This window comes from Megascapheus bottae, chromosome 14 (genome assembly GCF_031878675.1).
Source record: "Megascapheus bottae isolate mThoBot1 chromosome 14, mThoBot2.hap1, whole genome shotgun sequence".
NCBI classification, from domain to species: domain Eukaryota; kingdom Metazoa; phylum Chordata; class Mammalia; order Rodentia; family Geomyidae; genus Megascapheus; species Megascapheus bottae.
Genome location: NC_143522.1, coordinates 41,842,290 through 41,853,408, shown reverse-complemented (window position 1 = coordinate 41,853,408; position 11,119 = coordinate 41,842,290). Strand labels below are relative to the sequence as shown.

The window sequence follows — 11,119 nt, the reverse complement described above, 5'->3', positions numbered from 1 at the left end:
AAACTGAGAAAAGTATACAGACTGAGATGATGCTATGAAAAAAAATCAAGAAACACATAATTATGAAGGGACTAGACAATTCAATATTTGAAAGACAAGATAACATAGAGGATGAAAGAGAACAATTATTTAGAGACAAATTTCAAAAAAGCTTAAGTGCACATCTCTTTTCTACAACAGAACAAGGAAATGAAGACACAACAGAAAAGGAAAATCATGACCAATGAATAATTAATCATGAGGCTTTACTGGATACACCAAATGCTGACCTGCAAATAAAGTAGAATTCAGTAAAGACAAGGAATGTAGGAAGATACGGATACAAGGCTATCCAGGCAAAAGTGCAAATCTATGTCTGGAAAGCAACTAAAGCAAAAGGGGCTGGGTCATAAGTCAAGTAGTAAAGCACCAGGCCTGAGGACAATCTCAACCAAAAACATAAAAAAAGACAAAGATGGTCAAATACCTCTCCACTCAAAATTACAAGACTCAGGCAGTTGGACCTGTGTGTAGAGTTGCGCTCTCAGGTCTCTAATCTACAGGATGGGGTTTGTTAAAGTTGTCAAGAATAAGGTCTACTTTAAGAGATACAAGTGAAATTTAGAAGACATTGAGAGGGCAAAACTGACTACTATGCTTGGAAATGCTTGGTGATCCAAAACAAAAATAAGTACAACACACCCAAATACAGGATGATAGTTCATGTAACCAACAGAGATATTATTTGCCAGATTACTCATGCACGCATAGATGGAGACATGATCATCTTGCGGCATATGCTCATGAGCTACCCAAGTACGATGTGAAAGTAGGCCTCACCAATTATGCGGCTGCTTATTGCACTGGCCTGCTGCCAGCCCACAGGCTTCTCAGTAGGTTTGGGATGGACAGGATCTATGAAGGCCAAGTGGAGGTGACTTGTGATGAATAACACAAAGTGGAGAGCATTGATGGAAAACCCGGTGCCTTCACCTGCTATTTGGATGCAGGCCTTGCCAGAACTACCACTGGCAATAAAGTCTTTGGTGCCCTGAAGGGAGCTGTGGACGGAGGCTTGTCTATCCCTCACAATACCAAATGATTCCCTGGTTATGATTCTGAGAGCAAGGAGTTCAATGCAGAAGTACATCAGAAGCACATCACGGGTCAGAATGTTGCAGATTATATGCGTTACCTAATGGAAGAGGATGAAGATTCGTGTAAAAAGCAGTTCTCACAAAGAACAATGTAACTCCAGACATGATGGGGGAGATGTACAAGAAGGCTCCTGCTGCTATAAGAAGCCCAAGAGAGCAGTGAAGAAGAGGTGGAAACATCCCAAGATGTCCCTTGCTCAGATGTCCCTTGCTCAGAAGAAAGATGGGGTAGCTCAGAAGAAGGCAAGCTTTCTCAGAGCTCAGGAGCGGGCTGCAGAAAGTTAAACCAAGTGATTTTCTATGAAGATTTTTTTCAAAAAGATAATAAACTTATTGACAAGCAAAAAAAAATTACAAGACTCAGATAGTCTTATTGAAGAGCTCTACCTAAACCCAAATTCTCAGGTTGAGCTATACTTTACAATCCCCTAGAAGCTACACAAAATTCCATGACCCTGGTTTGTATGTAACACTGGTTAAACTAGCATCACTAGGAGTTAACAGTAGGGTTTCTTTTTTGTTTTGTTTTTGTACTGGGACTTGAACATAGGGTCTGGGCACTGCCCCTTGATTTCTTAGCAGATGACTGGGGCTCTACCACTTGAGCCATGGCTCATTTCTGGCATTTTGATGGTTAATTGGAGGCAAGAGTCTCATAGACTTTCCTGTCCAGGCTGTCTTTGAACTGTGGTCCTCAGATCCCAGCCTCCTCTGTAGCTAGGATTACGGGTGAAAGCCACCAGTGCCTTACTGTATAATAATTTTTTTTTCTAGTCCTGGGCTTGAGCTCAGGGCCTGAGCACTGTCCTTGGACTTTCTCAAGGCTAGAGCTCTACCACTTGAGCCTCAGCATCACTTCCAGCTTTTTTCTATGTATGTGGTACCAAGGAATCAAACGAGGGTCTTCGTGCATGCTAGGCAAGCACTCTACCACTAGGCCAAAGCCCCGGCCCGTGTATAATAATTTTTAATGTTACTATTGTTACTTTGTCATATTACTTTACTATTATTATTTGTAATAATATTAGTAAGCATACACTAATATCAAAGAATGGCTAATATAGGATATACACAAAAGGAAATTAACCAATATCACTAATGACTGTCAATGCTAACAAGTATAAATCCTCTGCAAACAGAATCCAGCAGTACCTTAGAATACTAATACATTAACTTGGTTTCCTTCTGGGAGTGTAAAAATGACTTCATTGGAATATGTGCTAATGTAGATGAGCATCTTGAGTCTACTTATGTACTAGTCTCCTTCTAAAAAATAAAATACTTGTGGCTTTTAATGTTTCTAATTTTGAATCAAGCAATGCACTGCCACTGCACAATTTCTTTATGTTGTATTGTATCTCCATCACTCAAAGGGTTTCTTGGTGTGTGTTTGTTTTCTACACTTCGGCTGAGCCTGCCTGCTTTGAAGTACATGATTTTCTTTTTTTTTTTTATTGTAATTAGTAAAAGGGGAAGTACATGATTTTCATCAGCTACTTTTCTTCTTCTAAGGTAGACATAACAATAGCTTAAATTCAACCTAGGGAAGAGTCTGCTTTGCTCACTGTTAGCTGGTTTCCTTTCCCCACCCTCCATTCCCTTCAGACTAGCCAGTCCCTCAGGCTCCTCACCATTCCATGTCCCAATGGCAATTTTTTCTTTCTCTTTCTTTTTCTTTCTTTCTTTCTCTCTCTCTCTTTCTTTCTTTCTTTCTTTCTTTCTTTCTTTCTCTCTCTCTCTCTCTCTCTGTCTCTCTCTCTCTCTCTGTCTCTCTCTCTTTCTTTCCTTTCTTTCTTCTTTCTTTCCTTTCCTCCCTCCCTCCCTTTCTGGTTTGTCCAGTCCTGGGTCTTGAACTCAGGGCTTGGACACTGTCCCTGAGCTTTTGTGCTCAAGGCTCATTTTCTACTACTTGAGAGACAGCTCCACTTCCGGCTTTTTGATGGTTAATTGGAGCTAAGAGTCTCAGACTTCTTCCTACCCAGGCTGGCTTCCAACTGTGATGCTCAGATCTCAGCCTCCTGACTAGATAGGATTACAGGAGCCACCAGTGGCCAACTCCAATGGTGGATTTTTCTGTTTTGTTAAAATCAACTCAAATACCAGGACAGGGAGAAACTAGAATGGTCCTGGTTTAACATGCCATTTCTGGGAAAATGACATCCTAATATTCACACTCTTGGTCCGTTAGAATGCTGCATTGCACACTAGACTAAGTAGAAAGAGGGCAAAGCCAATAGTGAAAGGGACAATGACACTAGTATTACTGATGTACCATGTCTTCTGTTTACATTCATTAGAAATTTCCTCAATCAGATGGGTGCAGTGGCTCACACCTATAATCCTAGCTATTCAGGATGCTGAGATCTGAGGATCATGGTTCAAAGCCAACCTGGGCACTAAAGTCCCTAAAGTTCATGAGACTCTTAATCTCCAATTAACTACCAGAGAACCAGAAGTGTCCCTGTGGCTCAAGGAGTAGGGCAGTAGCCTTGAGCTGAAGAGCTCAGGGACAGCGCAGGCCCAGAGTTCAAGCCCCACAAGCAACACATAAATTAATTTAAAAAAAATTCCTCAACCTTTTTAGAAAATATCCACGGCAGAGTTTAGTGCTAGATCATAAGACAGATGGGAAAGCCTGAGGGCATACATCTTGTCCCGTACCTAATACCTCTAGGACTGTCCCATGATGGGCATAGTATGCAAAGACAAACTACATGGAAGTACACCATTACTCACTTCTGGTTTTCCAGTGTTAGAGTTCAAGACTAGCCCAATGTCTAGTCTCAGTCCTTCCCTGACCTTTGGTGGCAGTACTGGAGAATAAACTCAAGGCCTTGTATTTTCTAGGTTAAGTATCATACTACTTGAGTCATCTCCCCAGGCCTTTTGCTTTCAGCTTTAGTTTGCTTTTCAAATACAGTCTGATACTATTGCCCAGTGTGGTCTCTGGTCAAGAACCTCCTAGCTTATTCCCCAAGGTAGTTGGGTACAGGTGTGTGTCATCATGCCCAGCCCTCCCTCGTTGAACTTTTAGAGTGCTAATGAAGTTCCTCTAAAGTTATAACTTAAATTGACATATGAATTTTGAAGAATGTGATACACATTCCCCCTGAAAGGAAATGCTAACACATTTATATGAGACATTACTAAGAAAAGAGAGAGCCAGTTCAAACTGTTGAAAGAGCCTAAAGGCATTTTGCCCCTACATTATCTTGTTATACAAAATTTGAAACAGCAATTGAAAAACCTTTATAGTAAGGGTTGAGGTGTAGCTCAGCAGTAGAGTACTTGCCTACTGCGTGAAAGGCCTTGAGTATCATCCCCAGCACTATGCACACACACATGGATATTAACTGTTCATGACACTTTCTATATTATTCTACATACCCCTCTAATCCATCATTCATCCTTTTTTTTTTCTGTCCTGGGGCTTGAACTCAGGGTCTGGGCCCAGTCCTGGGGCTTTCTCAAAGCTAGAGCTCTACCACGTGAATCACAGCACCAACTTTTTCTGTATATGTGGTACTGAGGAATTGAACCCAAGGCTTCTTGCATGCTAGGCAAGCACTCTACCGTTAGGTCAGGCTCTCTGCCCCCATTTTAGTTTTAATGTAGAAATCAGTTGTCTTTCCCCTAAATACTTCAGCAGGTATTATGTTAACTAGAATTTACTGTTTTCTTAGAGTCTTCTGTAAATTTTACATACAGTGAATATATAAATGAAGTGTCTATTTACTGAATTTTTGGAAATGTGCACTTGTAACCCAAAATACTGTCAAAATATAGAATATTATCATCACCCCAAAAGTTCCTCATACCCTTTCTCAGCCAACTCACACTTTCATGTTCTTAGATGCATATACTTACCCTTCTGATTTTTTTCACCATAGGTTGCCTACAATGTCATATAAATGGGATCAAAAAAGATATATGTCTATGCCACTCATTCTGAATCATGTTTTTGAGATTCATCCATGTTGTATGTATTTATTGGTGGGTGTGATCTGCTGCATAAAATATTTCACAATATATTTATCCCTTCTCAAATGAAGGACATAGACTATTTGCAGTTTAGGGTTTATGCTTAGAAGCATTTATGTCTTTATTTTTAAGTTTTGTTATTATAAAGGTGAAGTATGGATGAGTTACAATTACATAAGTCAGATAAAGACTACACTTCTTTCCCGGTTTTACTTCCATCCCCACCTAAAAGTTGTATAGTTCACTTTCAATATAGTATCTAGTAAGTACCACTGCTGCATTCACCCTTTGCCCCTATTTATGTATTTTTGTGGGGGAGGGATCATGGGGCTTGAACTCAGCCTGAACGCTGTCTCTGAGCTCTTCAGTTCAAGGCTACAACCCTAGCCTGGGCCTGGGTGCTGTCCCTGAGCTCTTCAGCTCTAGCTACCTTCTTACACTTGAGCCAAGCCCCATTTCCCGTTTTCTAGAGGTTAACTGGGGATAAGAGTCTCAGGTCCTTTTGTGCCTGGGCTGGCTTTGAACCTTGATCCTCAGATCTCAACCTCCTTAGTAGCTAGGATTATAGGCGTGAGCCTTTGTGCCGGCATCCCATTTAGGTCTTTTAATTAACTTGCTTTCATTTTTTTCCAGATCACAAGTAGTATTTTATGTTATTTTATTGTTGATCATGGGGCTTGAATTCTAGGTCTGGGCACTATCCCGGAGCTCTTTTGCTCAAAGTTAGCACAATATCAATTGGTCACTTGGAGATGAGTGGACTATGGATTTTCCCGCCAAATCTGGCTTTGAACCCTAATCCTCAGATCTCAGTCTCCTGAGTAGCTAAAATTACAGGCTTGAGACATCGACACCTGACATGTATATTTAATCTTATAAAAAAAAAAATCTGGGGCCTGGAGTTTGGCCTAGTGGTAGAGTATTTGCCTAGCATGCATGAAGACCTGGGTTCAATTCCCCCGTACCACATACATAGAAAAGCAGAAGTGGTGCTGTGGTTCAAGTGGTAGAGTACTAGCCTTGAGGAGAAAGCTCCAGGAAAGAGAGAGAGAGAGAGAGAGAGAGAGAGAGAGAGAGAGAGAGAGAGAGAGAGAGAGAGAGTGAGAGTCTGATCCTGTCCCTCAATGGTAGTATATTTCATATTCCCATTGAAAATATTTGATGTTTCAATCATTGCATGCCACCCCCACCAATTTCATTTCTTGACATTAAGTAAGAAGTTTTATATTTCAATTAATGTATTCTCTCTTGCCCTAAAGTATTTGTTGAATACTAGGGGAAAATTCATATAACATGAAAAACAAACACAAAAGGCAGACTGAAGAAAGGGTCCCTAAGTATGATACAACCAGGAACCATTAGGATAGAGCTGTATATCCAGGAAGCAAGTGTTCCATAACTATGGAAGGTGGGTCACTTCACTAGACTCTGAACTTCTAAGTAGTCCAAACAAAGAAGGAAACATGGAAAGTCTGCCATTAAGATCGAGACAGAGCTTTTATCCTATTCCTGGGTCTTAAAGGCTATATCTCCCTTGTTGGTGCTCAGATAGAAGCTGTCCCATGACACATAGTCCCCACTGTCCACCATGATAATACAACACTGAGTAACAAGTTGTCCTTTTAAATAGAATATTCTTTCATGTGATTCAAAGCTGCATGAGGGAGTATGACTCCTGAATAATAGCCCAGAGGAATGAAGGACACAAAAAAGGAAAACGTCACCTCTTTTAATGTAGCTAAGACTACGCCTTTTCTAGTTTTTTTTTCTTTGTGCCATAAGACTAATTATTTGCAAATGTCTTCTTTAAATGCTTTCAAAAATTACAGTGTCTTACACCTGTAATCCTAGATACTTAGGAGGTTCAGAGCTAAGACTCAAGGTTCAAAGCTAGAGAAGGAAAGTCTATGAAACTCTTATCTCCAATTCACCACTAAAAAGCCCAAAGTGAAACCGTAATTCAAGTGGTAGAAGGCTAGACTTGAGTACAAATGCTTAGGCCAGTGCCCAGGCCCGAAGTTCAAACCCCAGGCCTGGCCCAAAACACACACACACACACACACACACACACACATAAAAAGTGAATTTTATATTATATGGAAAAATTTTAGTGAACAATGAGCACTGTCTAATATTAAGTAGTATAGTATCACCACCTCGTTAGGATGACAAGACCCTTTAGGGAAGACTGACCAGCCTACATTTCTAGTGCCCTCTCCTTTGTCTTTACTGGAAAAGTCATCTAAGTTAAAATTCTAGTTTCCTAGACATCTGTAGGTATCAGTGACCAATAGGATCCTTGGGGAATGATTGGCATTTAGACAGATAATAAATGTAATTCTTGATATATAGTGTGAGTTTGCACCATCATTAGTTGTCCATGTTTATTTTTGCTGTCAGGTATTACTAAAAGACTACCCCTGAAAATTAAAGGGAAAAAAGATAACTATAAAAGAAATTCTGCATTTGGGGCTAGAGATGTTGCTCAAGCAGCAGAGCAATTACCAATTTTATGCTTAGTACTAGGGTCTGGATTCAACTAGCAGCACAAAAAGAAGAAAGAAGAGGAGGAGGAAGGGGGGTGTGGAATATTGGGTTGGGAGAGTGGTTCCAGTGGTACAGCATCTGCCTAGCAAATGTGAGGGCCTGAATTCAAACCATGCTACTGACAAAATAGCATTAACGAAGGCAAAATACTTAATTTGAATACTAATTTAAGGAACATAAAAGTAAAAGTGCACCACCTCTCGAACTGTGAACTATAGTTTCTGCTTGTGACACTGGTCAAATCAGCTTGTAGGATGTATTTCTTTTTATTTGTATAATAAGAGAACTTGACAAAAAGTATAGACAAATTCTATACTCCCGAGAATAATTTCAAAATACTTATCTTATGTACTATAGTTCATTGGTATGTTTTTCATGGATCTTGATCATCTTTAAAGAGAAAAATAAAAAGACTACAAAATTATCGGACCGGGAGTTTGGCCTAGTGGTAGAGTGCTTGCCTAGCATGCACAAAGACCCAGGTTCAATTCCTCGGTACCACATATATAGAAAAAAGCCGAAAGTGGTGCTGAGGCTCAAGTGGTAGAGCTCTAGCCTTGAGAATGTCCAAGGACAGTGCTCATGCCCTGAGCTCAAGCCCAGGACTGGCAAAAAAAAAAAAAAAGACTACAAAATTAGCATAGTACTCAATACTAGAAAAAAATTCTGGGAGCCTGGCACTTGTACAGAGGTTAGAAACATAGATTAATGTTCTTGGAAAGAAATTTAGCATTCTGTCAACAGCCTTTTCATAACATAAAATAATGACATTGTAATCATAAAGCTAGAATTTATAGCATCATTACAAATAATGTTTATAAGCCAAGTGTGGTGATGCATGCCTGTAATCCTTAGCACTCAGAAGACTGACACAGGAGGATAGCAAGTTCAGGACCAGTATGGAATACAATCTTTAATTTAAAAATCATGTATTTCAGAATTTATAACCTAGGGAAATACATTTTCATGCTGAATTTTAAAAGAATAAAAGTAAAGCTGGGGCCGGGAGTTTGGCCTAGTGGTTAAAGTGCTTGCCTAGCATGCATGAAGACCCGGGTTCGATTCCTTGGTACCACATACATAGAAAAAAGCTGGAAGTGGTGCTGAGGCTCCACTTGAGAAAGTCCAAGGACAGTGCTCAGGCCCTGAGCTCAAGCCCAGGACTGGCAAAAAAAAAAAAAAAAAAAAAAGTAAAGCTGGGCACAAGTGGCTCACATCTATAATCCTAGCTTTTCAGGAGACTGAGGTCTGAAGATTGTGGTTCAAAGCCAGCCGGGGCAGGAAAGTCCATGAAACTATTATTTCCAACTAATCACACACACAAGTGGAACTACAGCTCAAGAGGTAGAGTGCTGTCCTTGAGTACAAAAGCTCAGCCAGGCCCAGAATGCAAGGACCAGGACCAACAAAAGCAAGCAAGCAAGCAAGCAAGGAAGGAAGGAAGGAAGGAAGGAAGGAAGAAAGGAAGACAAAAAGGAAGGAAGGAAGAAAGAGGGAAAGAGAGGAAGGAATGAAAGAAAGAAAAGGAAGGAAAGAAGGGAAGGGAAGGAAGGGAGGGAATAAAAAAGAATAAAAATAATCCCTGCTATTAGTTTTCTTTGGGTAGTAGACCTAAGAGATTTTCCCCTCCCCTCCCATAGTTTGGTATCCTCCCTCTCTCTCTCTCTCTCTCTCTCTCTCTCTCTCTCTCTCTCTCTCTCTCTCTCTCTCTCTCTCTCTCTCTCTTTTTGCCAGTCCTGGGCTTGAGCTCAGGGCCTGAGCCCTGTCCTTGGACTTTCTCAAGGCTAGAGCTCTACCACTTGAGCCTCAGCACCACTTCTGGCTTTTTTCTATGCATGTGGTACCGAAGAATCAAACCCGGGTCTTCATGCATGCTAGGCAAGCACTTTAACCACTAGGCCAAACTCCCGGCCCTCTTCTCATTTTTTAATGAAAATTATTATTCACTTTCATAACTTTAGAGCCTTAAAGTAAGATATGAGAAGGTAAAATTCAAATAGGAAAAATGAAGAGAATGAAAAAAATTATATGAAGGAAAGAACTCAAAGGGATGAGTTTGTATCTGTTAAATAAACCCTGGATTATTGGATATTAGAAATTAGCCAACGGAAGGCATTGTTATCAAGACAGGTCAGTAAAAGAAGAAGCAGTTGGTGTGGCTATGACTTGGAAAATTAGATTAGGAAGTAGTGAACATCCATGGCACAAACCTAAGTGGAATCGAGTTTATAGAGTCCTGGGAGAAAAGGCCATGGGAAGTAAAATGTGAAGCATTCAATTGAATGCAGAACTTAGGCAATCACATACAAAAATCAAGGATGGGCCGGGAGTTTGGCCTAGTGGCAGAGTGCTTGCCTAGCATGCACAAAGACCTGGGTTTAATTCCTCTGTACCACATACATAGAAAAGCCAGAAGTGGTGCTGTGGCTCAAGTGGTAGAGCTCTAGCTTTGAGGAAAGCCCAAGGACAGTGTTCAGGCCCTGCGTTCAGTCCCCTGGACTGGCAAAAAAAAAAATTAAGGATTTATTTTTACATGGAATAGAAGATAAGCTCTAGGCTATACACAGTGGAAAACAGCATTTGCTGTTAGTTTTGTGTTTGTGTTTAGGCTATGATAGTGTCACTTCTGAGATTGATGAGTATAAAAAAAGGACTGCACACTGCCAACTCTCTGTGAGCTGATTAAGGTCAGGTGACCAAGGATAAGCAAGAAAAGTAATGTCCCCAAGAAGTGTTCTCAATATTGGTAGTATAGCAAAGGGGCAGAGATGATTTGGTAAGTGTTCCAGAAAACTCTCTCCTAGGAATTCTGGATTTAGGAATGCTCCTACTGTCTTCACAGAAAAGTAAAGTTAACTTTCATTTCACTACAAAAACTTGCAGATTGTATGCTTTTATGACAAGTTGGTGTCATGAGGAGAGAAAAGGGAAAGAGGAGGGAGGAGGAGGGAATAGAGGAGAGTTCCTCGTGATATGTGAGGGTAGGTGTCCCAGGAGTAATTGAATGTGAAAATATGGAGCTTAGACATCAAGGGGGGAGGGAAATGGGGACAAAACATGAGAAGGGGTATCAATGTGTGAAAAGTAATGTACCTTCTATCTGGCGAATGTAACTGTAACCTCTCTATACATTACAATGCAAAATTAAATATAAAAAAAGAAGTCTGAACATCAAAAAGAATGAAGTTTATGCAGAGCTTTTTCTTTCATTCACCCATTTTAGAAACAGTCTTACTATGTAGCAAATTTTATCTTGTATAATAAAATCATCTTTATGATTCAAAAAAAAGAAAAGAAAGAAAGAAACATCAAGAAGCCGAGCGTGGGGACCGGGAGTTTGGCCTAGTGGTAGAGTGCTTGCCTAGCATGCACGAAGACCCGGGTTCGATTCCTCGGTACCCCACATATATAGCAAAAAGACGGAAGTGGTGCTGAGGCTCAAGTGGTAGAGCTCT

General features: G+C 40.4%; 1 pseudogene; it reads left to right on the top strand.

Annotated features, from left to right (window-relative positions):
* The first annotated feature begins 543 nt into the window (after positions 1 to 543).
* Positions 544 to 1,421, top strand: LOC150055114 (large ribosomal subunit protein uL18 pseudogene; annotated as a pseudogene).
* Positions 1,422 to 11,119: the final 9,698 nt, after the last annotated feature.